At 38.7% G+C, this 11,428-nt stretch overlaps 1 pseudogene; it reads left to right on the plus strand.

The window, feature by feature from the left end:
* The first annotated feature begins 3,535 nt into the window (after positions 1-3,535).
* Positions 3,536-4,031, plus strand: LOC145117580 (cell wall / vacuolar inhibitor of fructosidase 1 pseudogene; annotated as a pseudogene).
* Positions 4,032-11,428: the final 7,397 nt, after the last annotated feature.

Consider the following 11,428-nt stretch of genomic DNA (forward strand, 5'->3'; position numbering starts at 1 on the left):
CTAATGGGAGTTCAATGTTATTGAGGGTATTTGGTGCTTTGGATCTGGATTAGTAATGAGTTTTGGTGTCATGCATGGATTTTTAGCCATAAACCCTCTTTTTGACCTAATGGGAGTTCAAGGAATGCATTGGACATGCATGTATGGAAAGCATGGATTTTTATGTTATTTATGATGCTAGAAACCTTTCTGGAAGTGTTGGACTAGAGGTCTTCAAGATTAAGTGCTTACTGGTTTAAGCCAAGTTGTGTTTTGCCCCTTTTTGGGCCTAAGAGTGAGATCTCTATCTCTTGGATAGTCTAAAGAGATAAAGTTGGAAACATTATCCACTTGGACCATAGAATGAACCAGATCTGAGCTTTGGAACACTTAGAATCGAAGAAAACAGCTTAACCCATTAAGCTGTTAGGAGCCCAGTGCCCACGGTGTGGCCTTAGGTTGCCACGACATGGCGAATGGGCTAAGGTTCGTTTGTTTTGTCTATTAGCGGCCACGACGTGGTGAGCAGATGAAGGTTGACTTTTGACCATTGACTTTGACCAAGTTTGACTTAAGGGCATTTTGGGTAATTTGTGTGGTAGTTTGAGTGTGGGTCCCTGTTAACTGTATAGGTGATTGGTATAGGTTGCATTTGGAGCAGTGATCTGTTCAACTATTTTTCAGACTGTGAGGTGAGTTTTCCTCACTGTACTTGTAGGTCGAAGGCACCAATACCGACCCACTAGGCTATGTATCCTAGTATAGGATGCTAATATGCTATAGTAATCTATTAGATCTACATGATTATCAATTTGTTGTTATGTGTTTTATCTCTTCATAGTGCGGTTTGGGTTGAGGTAATACTGCTATGTGCGGAAGCTAACAAACATGGGAGAAAGCCAGACATAAGATGTAGGCCGGAAAGGCAAGCCAGACTTATGATGTGGGCTCGGGAGCAATCTAGACATGAGTTGTGGGCCAGGTGGGCAAACTAGACTTGTACTGTAGGCTCAGGGGTAATCCAGTCTGATGATTGTGGTCCCAATATGCAGGTTGTTATATGTTGTGTGGTGGTGTTTTGGGGAACTCGCTAAGCTTTAGTTTATAGTTTAATTTTTATGGTTTCAGGTACTTCATGAGACAAGGGAAAGGCGAAGGCTTGACCGTGCACATCATCTAGGATTTTATGTGTTTTGATGATTTTGGGATACTCTGATTCATGATAATGATTTTGGGAACTTGTTTTGTAAACTTATGGATATAGGGTTGTTTTTAAAAAATGAAATTTTTGCCTTGATTTTTGGGATGTTACAAGTTGGTATCAGAGCCATGGTTTGAGAGAATTAGATGAACTTCATGTAAATCCAGCCTCAAACAAAGGATCTGCAAAAGTTTCCAAATTATTTTCAAAACTGTTTTCAAAATAACCAAGGAGAGATGAGATGTGCATGATCAGCCGGAGCAAGAAAGTATTCCCCAAGATACCCACACTGTTATTTGCTTATGATGATTATGATAGAATTGCATGAATTATGATGTCTGATAGCCTATGATATTTTCTTCTATGCTAGATGGAATTTGACATAATTACTGTAGTTGCTTAGTGTATGCACCATAATGGTACATAAATAAGATTCTATAGCCTGAGAATGTTTGATTTAACCTTATTTCATGTTCCTTGTTTGGTTGTGGGATTAGGGTAGAATCAAGAATTAGACTGTCTATGGAATCCAACGTTATGTATGATTAGCATGAACGAGTGACTGCAGGGTTGGTGGAAGTTCCATGAGTGAGTGCAGTTTATAGCAAGCTAACGTGAGAAAGGATTAGCCACTCTTGGGAAATGTATAAGATGTATGTGTATCCTAGATGTTGGGTCTTGCGATCAGGTGGTCTGTGACCACCCCTTGATACGAATACGGGTAGGTGTGGAAGGTAGTATGGGCTCGTACTACTGGAAACACAGAACCCGTACGTGTAGCAAGGAATTTGCGAACCCCAAGGGTCTAGTATTTACGTAATAATTGTAATAGAGTGAATTGTGGCTTTTTTGATGTATTTTGGTTTATTTTCAGTATGGTGTACACCAGGGGTTTTGGATCAGGAGCAGACGACCCGACGCGGCCAGGTTTGACTGATGATGACATTCGGGAGTTGATCTCCAATGAGGTGGCTGCGACTGTTCGGGGTGCTATCCCGTAGGTTTTTAGGTCTATTAAGACTACGATGATTGAGTTGTTCGACGAGCGATACGTTGTTGGGACTGAGGCTGCTGCTGCTGCAGCTACCGCAACTGTTGCTGGTGCGGGGGTTTAGGGGAGAGGGTCATTCTAGTACCGGGACTTTAGAAACACGAAGCCCTTGGAGTTCGACAGGGTCAAGGACCCGATCATGGCTATGAGATGGATTTCTGATGTGGAGGGCTGCTTCTTCACTTGTTCATGTCCGGAGGACTGGAAGGTTAGGTGCACCCTGAACCTTCTTCGTCTGGGCATGAAGGATTGGTGGAACCTGTTGTATGGCTCTTATACTCTTGAGTAGAGGGTTGCTGTCACTCGGGGGCAGTTCTTGGAGATGTTTCGCACAGAGTATGTTCCCCTAGTGGAGAGAGAGAGAGAGAGAGAGAGGTTGGCTCGGGAGTATCTGTCGTTGAGGCAGACAACAGAGTCGGTGACATAGATCACCAAGATGTTTACAGAGAGAATTGATTGAAGAAATCTATTTTCAAAATAAATTAAAACAAAATGAAAAAAAGATAGAGTTACAGAAAAGGTCATTGTAGTATTTTATATATTTCAAATTTAGTCCAAGGGTAAATTCGTCATTTCATATATACTTAACCATTCTTTTTAACGGAGTTAGTCAAAAGGACTAATTGCGCTTGATTTTGAAACGACAAGGACCACCGGTGTTACCCCAATGAAAGATATCCTTAAGTTGCAACTTTTTGCAAACCACAGGGACCATTTTTGAAATTTTGTCAAGATTAATTAAAATCAATGGGTAGAATAGTAAATTGATTAAATCTATTTTCCAACGAAGACAGAGTAAAAGTAAGAGAAGCATGCTCCTTTGTACATATTAAAAAGAATGATTTTTTTTTTGAAAAAAATCGGGTATACCCGAAATCCCATATACATACCTTATATTCGAACTTTTGTAAAATCGGGTTAACCGAGTACCCGAAATTAGATACCCCAAACCCGAATAACCCGACCTAATCTACCCGAATTCAAAACGGGTCGATCGGTTATTTCGAATATCGGTTAATTTCGACAAGTCTATGTTTCATAATCGGTAATTATTCACCGACGCTAATTAAATCTGTGTATAAAGGTAGTCAGTATATTTTATAGAAAGTTTTTAAAAAATATATATATTCTATTAATGGTTAGAAAACATTAATGCTTGCAATTAATTAGTCGATGGTCATTTAATATCAACAAAAAATAATTTCATTATTTTTTAAATTATGAAGTAAATCTTCCTATAAATTGGTAATCATAAGCAAAAAATTCATTAAACCAATAATCGTTTTTTCCTTCAATTCATCACGATGAACTTCTCTCCTGTCACCATTCTCTTTCTTGTTCTTTTTTTTCAAAAAACCTTATTTTCAGCTATGGCAGACAGACAGTTCATAGAGAACACGTGCAAGGGCACACCCTCTTACAATTTATGCCTTTCTACTTTATTGGCAGACCCCAAGAACCAAAATGCAGATTTAACAGGCTTAGTTAAACAAAGGTGTGAAAACCCTACAACAGATCGATGCTCTCAAAAAGTCTTTGCCGGAGTTAACACCGGCATTGATGCAATGTGGGGAGGTGTATAAAACTGTAGTGGGTGTGGATGTGCCGTTAACCATTAATGCATTGAATCTTGGTAACCCTAAATTCGGTGAGGATGGAATGGCCGATACCACTATCGAGTCGCAGGCATGTGAGAGGAGTTTTCAGGAGCATGGTCAAACATCACCGTTGACGAATATGAATAAGGATATGGAAGATGTGGCTAATGTAGCGAGGGCCATTATTAGAATGCTTTTATAAGTTTTGTTAGTATGAAAAATAAAGTTATATATTAATGAGTTTATTACAAACTTTTAACTTGTTATAGTTTTTTGAAAGTTGTTCTTTTATTATAAAAACACAAAGTGCATTAAATCATTCACTTAATTCTATGAAAGATGTTGCTAATTTAGCTAGGACCATTATTAGAATGCACTTAAAGTTTTACTTAATGACACATAATTTCTTTTGATGGTTTTACATTTTATGATTGTAAGGTGTCATTAAATAATGTTTTCCTATGAGATTACTGTTTATAATTTTTGGAAAATTGTATGTAAGATTTCATAAATGTTACTTACTATTGATATGTGAAAAAGAAACCATTAAATATCTCTATTTTTGTTATACAATAATAAAATTATTAATAAATATATGTTATTAAAAATAGTAACCGATTGCAATGTGAAATTTTTGTATAGTCTATTGGTCTAAAAAATCATATTACTTTGGAAAAAAACACCTTATGATAAGAGCTTGTTTTATAAAAACGATCACTAATAAGTAACAATAAGCTAAAAAGGTCATCAAGAATTGAAGATTGGGAACCAAATGAGTGACCATTTGTGTAATTCTACTTTTTTTTTCTTTACCATCCACAAATCACGGCTCTTTGTCTTTAGATTTCGCATTCTATCATTTGAAAAAAATAATAATAACCCGTAATATTCATTGAAAGTTTGTGGGGTTGTTTGGGATTGATTTTAAAAACAACTTATTAACTTATTGACTTTTTGAAAAGTTAATAAGTTAAAAAAATATTTGAGTAAATTAAAAGCATTTTTGAAAATAATTTTTTTATATTTATCTAGAAGAGGAGTGTGGTTACTCACCTGTACGATTTGCCATAAAATTAATCTTAAATAGTGTATTTTAATAAATAAATGATACTTAATACGCTTTAAAATTGATAAATACAGTTAAAATCGGATATGAGAAGAAAAATGAGAAGACTGGGACAAGAATTGAGCCAATAAGGATCAAAATAAGATTTGTCATAAAATATGGACTTAGCGATGCAAAATATCAAGACTGCTGAAACATCCCAAAAATACGGTCCAAAATTTTGTTTTGATTATTTATAGAAACGATAAATACCATTTGTCATTTCACAAAACATAAGTAATATATCTCAAATCATTGTAATAAAAATATTGTATCCAAATCATGTGTCAAATGTCAAAGTCTAAACATCCCAGGCTAAAAGGTGTGGTGTGTGTCATGCAGTCATCCCGAGCTGAAGGGTCCAGTTAGTGGTTTGGGCTAGGCTTTTCATTGTAATAGTTCTTTTGAGTCTTTATGTTGGTTTAGTGGGTTAATTAGTAGTTTACGACCCAGTTGTACGTTTACGGCCGTAAACCCAGTTCCGGCCCAAGTTCCCTATACATAGAGGTGTTGTAGGTCATTATTGGTTGTTGATGCCACAGAGTTAATGGCCAAGTATATCGAGTTGTACCATACGTTTTTCAGTAATAAACGTGTGCAAGCTTGATTTCTCTTCTTCTTCTACTCATATTCTAGTTTCTTTTGATTGTTTGATTGCTTGATCATTGGTAAAGATCCGTTTTAGGACCTTACAATTGGTATCAGAGCATAATCGGTGTCAAAGCATCATTCAATCGAGTTTTCGGCCGTTTAAACTTATATTCTTCACTGTTCGAGATTGGGTTTGGTGTTTTCGTTGCTAAAGGGATCGAATCTACTCCAAAAATCGTGTTTTCGAGAACTTCTTGGAGTTTACTGCCAAGAGATTACGGCCGTAAACTCAGTTTACAGCCGTAAACTCAAGAACATTCAAAGACCATAAACTGTGTTCTTGGACCGTAAACAAGCATCTTCAATAACCGTAAACTAAGCTTCAAAAACCGTAAACACAAGACCGTAAACACTCAGACCGTAAACACTCAGACCGTAAACATCCGACCGTAAACTCAGTTTACGGCCGTACACTCAGTTTACGGCCGTAAACTCACTGACCGGAAACTCACTTTTGACATTCTTTTTGTTTTAATTTCTGATTTAAATTTTATCATCAATGGATTCTCAAAGTCAAACACATCATCATGAACTGGATACTGTCATGGGCACAACCACACGTATTCCAAGACTGCTGTCTGCAGATGGTTTTCCTGAATGGAAATACCGGATTGAGAAGTATATTAAAATGAAAGACTTCAAACTTTGGAGAAGGATCATCAAGGGTCCTGTCCGAATTATCATCACTGTTGCAGGACAAGTGATTGACAAAGAATTTGAGCACTATACAGATGAAGATTTTGAGAAAGTTGAAGAACAGGAAAGGGCTTTGGCCACTCTGACCATGGCTTTATCTCCTGATATAGCTCAAGGTTTCAGAGAGTATACTTCAGCTAAAGCTTTGTGGGAAGCGTTGATTGAGGTGTATGAAGGAAATGAAGACATGAAGGAAAGCCGCCAGGATATGTTGCGACAGAAATTCAACATGTTTAACTACATTCCTGGAGAAACCCTGGAGGCACAGCTGCAGCGATTCACAACTCTCACTACTGAAATGAACATATCTGGGATCTTCTTGACCAAGTCCGAGATAAATAAAAAGCTACTGAATGCTCTTCCAAATTCATGGGACATGAATGTAGCTGTTATTAAGAAGACCAAGGAGCTGAATCGCCTCACTCTTGCTGAAACAATGACGATCATCAAAGCTTGTGATATTGATAATAAACAGCGAGAGATTAACCATGTGAACTCGTATTCGACTGCAAATCTTGGAATTTCTTCTAACAACGCCCTTTCATCAATCACTTCTTCCTCAGGTCAAGCATTTACTGTTCAACAACCTTATATTCAAACCTTTACTACTGCGTCATCCATGCCTCATTCTCAAAGCCAGTCGTTTGTCATTCCACAAGCTGTTCCCTCCTCCAATGTGCCAGTTGTAGCCTCTTCCTCAAACACAAAGGAAAGTGATGAAAATCTTGCTCTCGCCATAGGACTTGTTAACTGCTATAATGCTTTTGTAGTTGGAGAGCTTCCACCTCAGTTGTCATTTGCTGATCTGGATCAGATTCATCCAGAAGATGTGGAAGAGATGGATATTACGTGGCAAATTGCTATGGCAGTATTCAGGGCGAAGCAGTTTGCTAAAAAGACAGGGAAGAATAATTGGGGGATGAATGCTGATAAAAAGATAGGGTTCAACAAGGGAAAGCTGCGATGTTTCAACTGTCACGAGCCAGGTCATTTTGCTCATGAGTGTCCGAAACCGGATCGAAGATTGAACAATGACAGGACAATGGTTGCGGTGGGAAACAATCGTGGAGGTGCTGTAGTCAACGGTGAGACTGCTATGGTTGCTCATTCATTTGACTGGGAGGACCAGATTCAGGCTCTGAACATTTCAAAACCTGAAAATGCTCACCTAGCCCAAATCAATGATGATGCTCCCTTGAAGAATGATGCAGCTGATCCTGAAGAAAAGATGATGGAGCTGCAGTTTGCACTGATGGTATCTTCTACTTCCGAGCCCAAGAAAAGCGAGGTAAGTTTACCTTCTTGTTCTCATGCATGTATTGATTATGTTAAAATTCTTCATGAAGAAATAGCATCATTACGTAGAGAAGTAGGGGATCTTAGATATGAGGGCTATCAACTTAGAAAAGGACAAAAACCCCTAAAGGCCCAGTTAGAAACAAAAATAAAGGACTTTAGGAGACTTCAGGAAGACTACAGTATCAAATGTGTACATTATGATTATATCAAGAGACAGAATGTTGAGTTACTTACTGAGCTTGATACATTAAAAGGGCAATTTGAAACTGCAAATTTTGATTTTAAAAGGTTTGATGTATCAAGCGAGGTAGTTGCCAACATGATTGACCATTGCCTGCAGTTCAAACGAAACCAGCAAAAAGGTTTAGGATACGAGAATATACCTCCTCCTTTTAATCATACATATCAGTATCACCCTTTGTCTAAATAGGAGATTGCCAACGAACCTTCAATGGTGTATGGCAAGCCATCTGGTTTTGTTTCAGGAGGATTTATTAATGTTGAAAGTTCTAACCCTTCTACTTCCCCTGCAGATCAATCCTTAGATCAGTCAAAGCACGAAGTTGAAGGATCTGTTTCTGATAACAAAACTGAGTCTGAACCTGATGTTTTTGTTTCCAATGAAAAACTTTTTGTCTCTGATGTTAAAAATGACAATGTTTTTTGTGATACTTCCGCATCTGCTTCTGCTGAATTAAATTTTTTTGAAGTGTTTGATGAATTATTTGATAATCCTGATGTTTGTAATACTTCTAATGAAAACACACCAATTCCACAGGTCACACCATCTGATGCACCCTCACTCATCTCACAACCTGTTTTTAACACATGTTCTTGTGGGAAAAGTAAGGGTGTCAGTAAAGAAAATAAATCTGAGACATGCAGTACCAGTTTTAATAATAATAATCAGATTTGTTTTAATTGTGGTATTGGTGGTCATATAGCTAGGAATTGTCAAAATAGGATTTTTGTGCACTATATGTCACCAAGAGGGGAGAACGAATCTAGAGGAAGGTCTTTAACTAGAAAGTCCTCAAGAACTCGTTCTCGGGATGATGATTGGAAGGATGATCGAAGAAGAAAAAGGGCGGTTTTTCAAAAGAATAAAAAGATTTTTATAACAAAGTCCCAAACAGTTTGCCAAAACCGAACAAGGCTCCGCCAAGATCGGTTTCGTCAAAGAGCAGTTCTGGATCTTCAACCACTTCTGGTAAAACATCCAGATGCTCAGTGCAAACTGATAAGAAACATATTTCAAAACCACCTATGACTGTTAAAAAACCTAAATATCATTGGATGCCCAAATTAACTACCAATCAATCATCAGCATCCTCTAAAAAGATTAAAAATGATGATTCAAAATTAAAGACTTTGAAAGATCAATCATAGAAAGTGAAGAGGCAACCTAGGACAGTGATGACCTGGGTTACCAAATCTAAATGATTCAGCTCATTTTGCAGGGACAGTTGCGGAGGAATGTCGTCAGACATTGGTACGTCGACAGCGGCTACTCCCGGCATATGACAGGAGACATCTCCCAATTTAGCAACATTCAATCTTGTAATGTGGGGTATGTTTCCTTTGCGGGCGGAGAAGGTGGCAAGATCACTCAGAGAGGAACTGTAACAAATGGAGTGCTAAGTTTTGAGAATGTCAACTTTGCTCCCAAGTTAAAACACAGCTTGTTGAGTGTTTCCCAAATTTGTGACAAAGGATATTCTACACATTTCACCGACAAATAGTGCATGATTCTCAAGCCAGGCATTGTCATCCTAGAAGAGTGGATTCTTGTCAAATCAAAGCGGGATGGAAATGCGTATATTATTGATATGAACAGCGACATTCCTGAACAAGTCATTTGCCTCTTTTCGAAGGTCTCAGAACAGAACGCAATGCTGTGGCACCGAAGACTCGGTCATGCTAACGCTAAGAACCTAAATCGTCTTGCAAAGAATGAGATGGTCCGAGGCTTACCTGTCGGAGACTTTATCACTTTTGAGAAGTGTGTGTCATGTGCCCAGGGAAAACATCATAGAAAACCACACCTGCCAAAACAAGTTAACTTTATCAGTCAGGTGCTCCAATTATTGCATATGGACTTATTTGGTCCGGTCAACGTCCTGAGCATCAACAGAAGCTCGTACTGTCTAGTTGTGATCGATGATTTCTCTCGTTTTACGTGGGTCTTCTTTTTATCCAACAAAGTTGGGGTTGCTGATCTGATAAAGAAGTTCATTGTGATGATTGAGAACCAAACCAAGAACCGGGTGAAGGCGCTTCGTACTGATAATGGAACAGAATTCAAGAATGCAATTCTTGATCACTTTTGCGCAGAAAAGGGAATTGTGCGTCAATACAGCCTTGCTCACACGCCTCAACAAAATGGTGTTGCTGAGAGGAGAAATAGAACATTAAAAGACGCTGCAAGGACAATGCTGTGTGACTCCAAGTTACCTGTTTTCTTTTGGGCTAAGGCGATTAACACTGCTTGCTACGTTCAGAATCGTGTTTTAATCAACAAAGCTCAGATGAAGACACCGTACGAGATTCTATATAGTCATAAGCCTTCAGTCAGTCATTTACGTGTATTTGGCTACCCTTGCACCCTTCTTCACCTAGAGTCCAACCCAAAGTTCAATGCCAAAGCCGATGATTTTTATTTCGTAGGATATGCTGCACGCACCGCGTATAGGGTTTACAATAAGAAGACGAAGCAGATTGTAGAATCCTTCGATTTGCACTGGTTGGAGGAGAATGAGACGGATGCTCGAGTGAGCCCTGATTGGTTATTTGATTACACATCGCTCTTCAAGTCCATTAATGTGTCTTCAGATGGTTCATCTGGATCTTCCTCTGGTTCGAAGATTGTTTCTGAAGATGAAGACGAAGAATTTGTCTACAGACCTCCAACGGTATCCTCTTTACCACCTGAGGGGGAGTCATATGTTCGACTTGGTAGTCCAGAGTCTCCTGTTCAAAATGACACTCCAGATGCTGATGTTACACCTCTTACCCCTGTTGAAAGAGAGTTCATGTCCAGAAATGCTTCCGCTGTCACTCCAACCTTTATGGAACTACTCTTTCCTGAAGTAATTGCTAATGAGTTTATAGCAGATTCATCTAATGTGGAACAATCAGCAAATGATGGAGGTTTCAACATTCACACTCTTCCCGTTTCACTCAATGATATCAGCCAAGAGATTCCTTCAAGAATTCAACGCGATCATCCGATCGAAAACATCATTGGTTAGCTGGGTGATGGAGTTAGAACCAGAAGTCAGAGTGGAGATGTCAATACATGTCTCTATTCTTGCTTTATATCTCAAATAGAGCCCAAGAATATTGAAATGGCTTTGAATGATCCCAGCTGGGTAGATGCAATGCATGAAGAGCTAAATCAATTTGAAAAGCTCGGGGTTTGGAAATTGGTTGAGTTACCAAAGGGCAAAAAGTCTCTTGACACACGTTGGGTCTATCGAAACAAGCAGGATGATTCTGGTGTTATAGTACGCAATAAAGCAAAATTGGTGGTTCGCGGGTTTCGACAAGTCGAGGGTCTTGATTATACTGAGGTTTATGCTCTAGTGGCTCGCTTGGAGGCTATTCGTATCTTCCTTGCATATGCTTCCTACATGAACTTCACGGTTTACCAAATAGATGTCAAGACAGCCTTCTTGTATGGCAAGGTAAAGGAAGAAATCTACGTTGATCAGCCCCTGGGTTTGTTAACTCGAAGTTTCCTAATCATGTCTATAAGTTGGACAAGGCGTTGTATGGGTTACATCAAGCTCCTCGAGCGTGGTATGCGACTCTCACAAAGCACTTGCTCGATCATGGATACTCTCGTG

This window comes from Lactuca virosa, chromosome 5 (assembly GCF_052849685.1).
Source record: "Lactuca virosa cultivar CGN04683 chromosome 5, Lactuca_virosa_CGN04683_v6, whole genome shotgun sequence".
NCBI classification, from domain to species: Eukaryota; Viridiplantae; Streptophyta; class Magnoliopsida; order Asterales; family Asteraceae; genus Lactuca; species Lactuca virosa.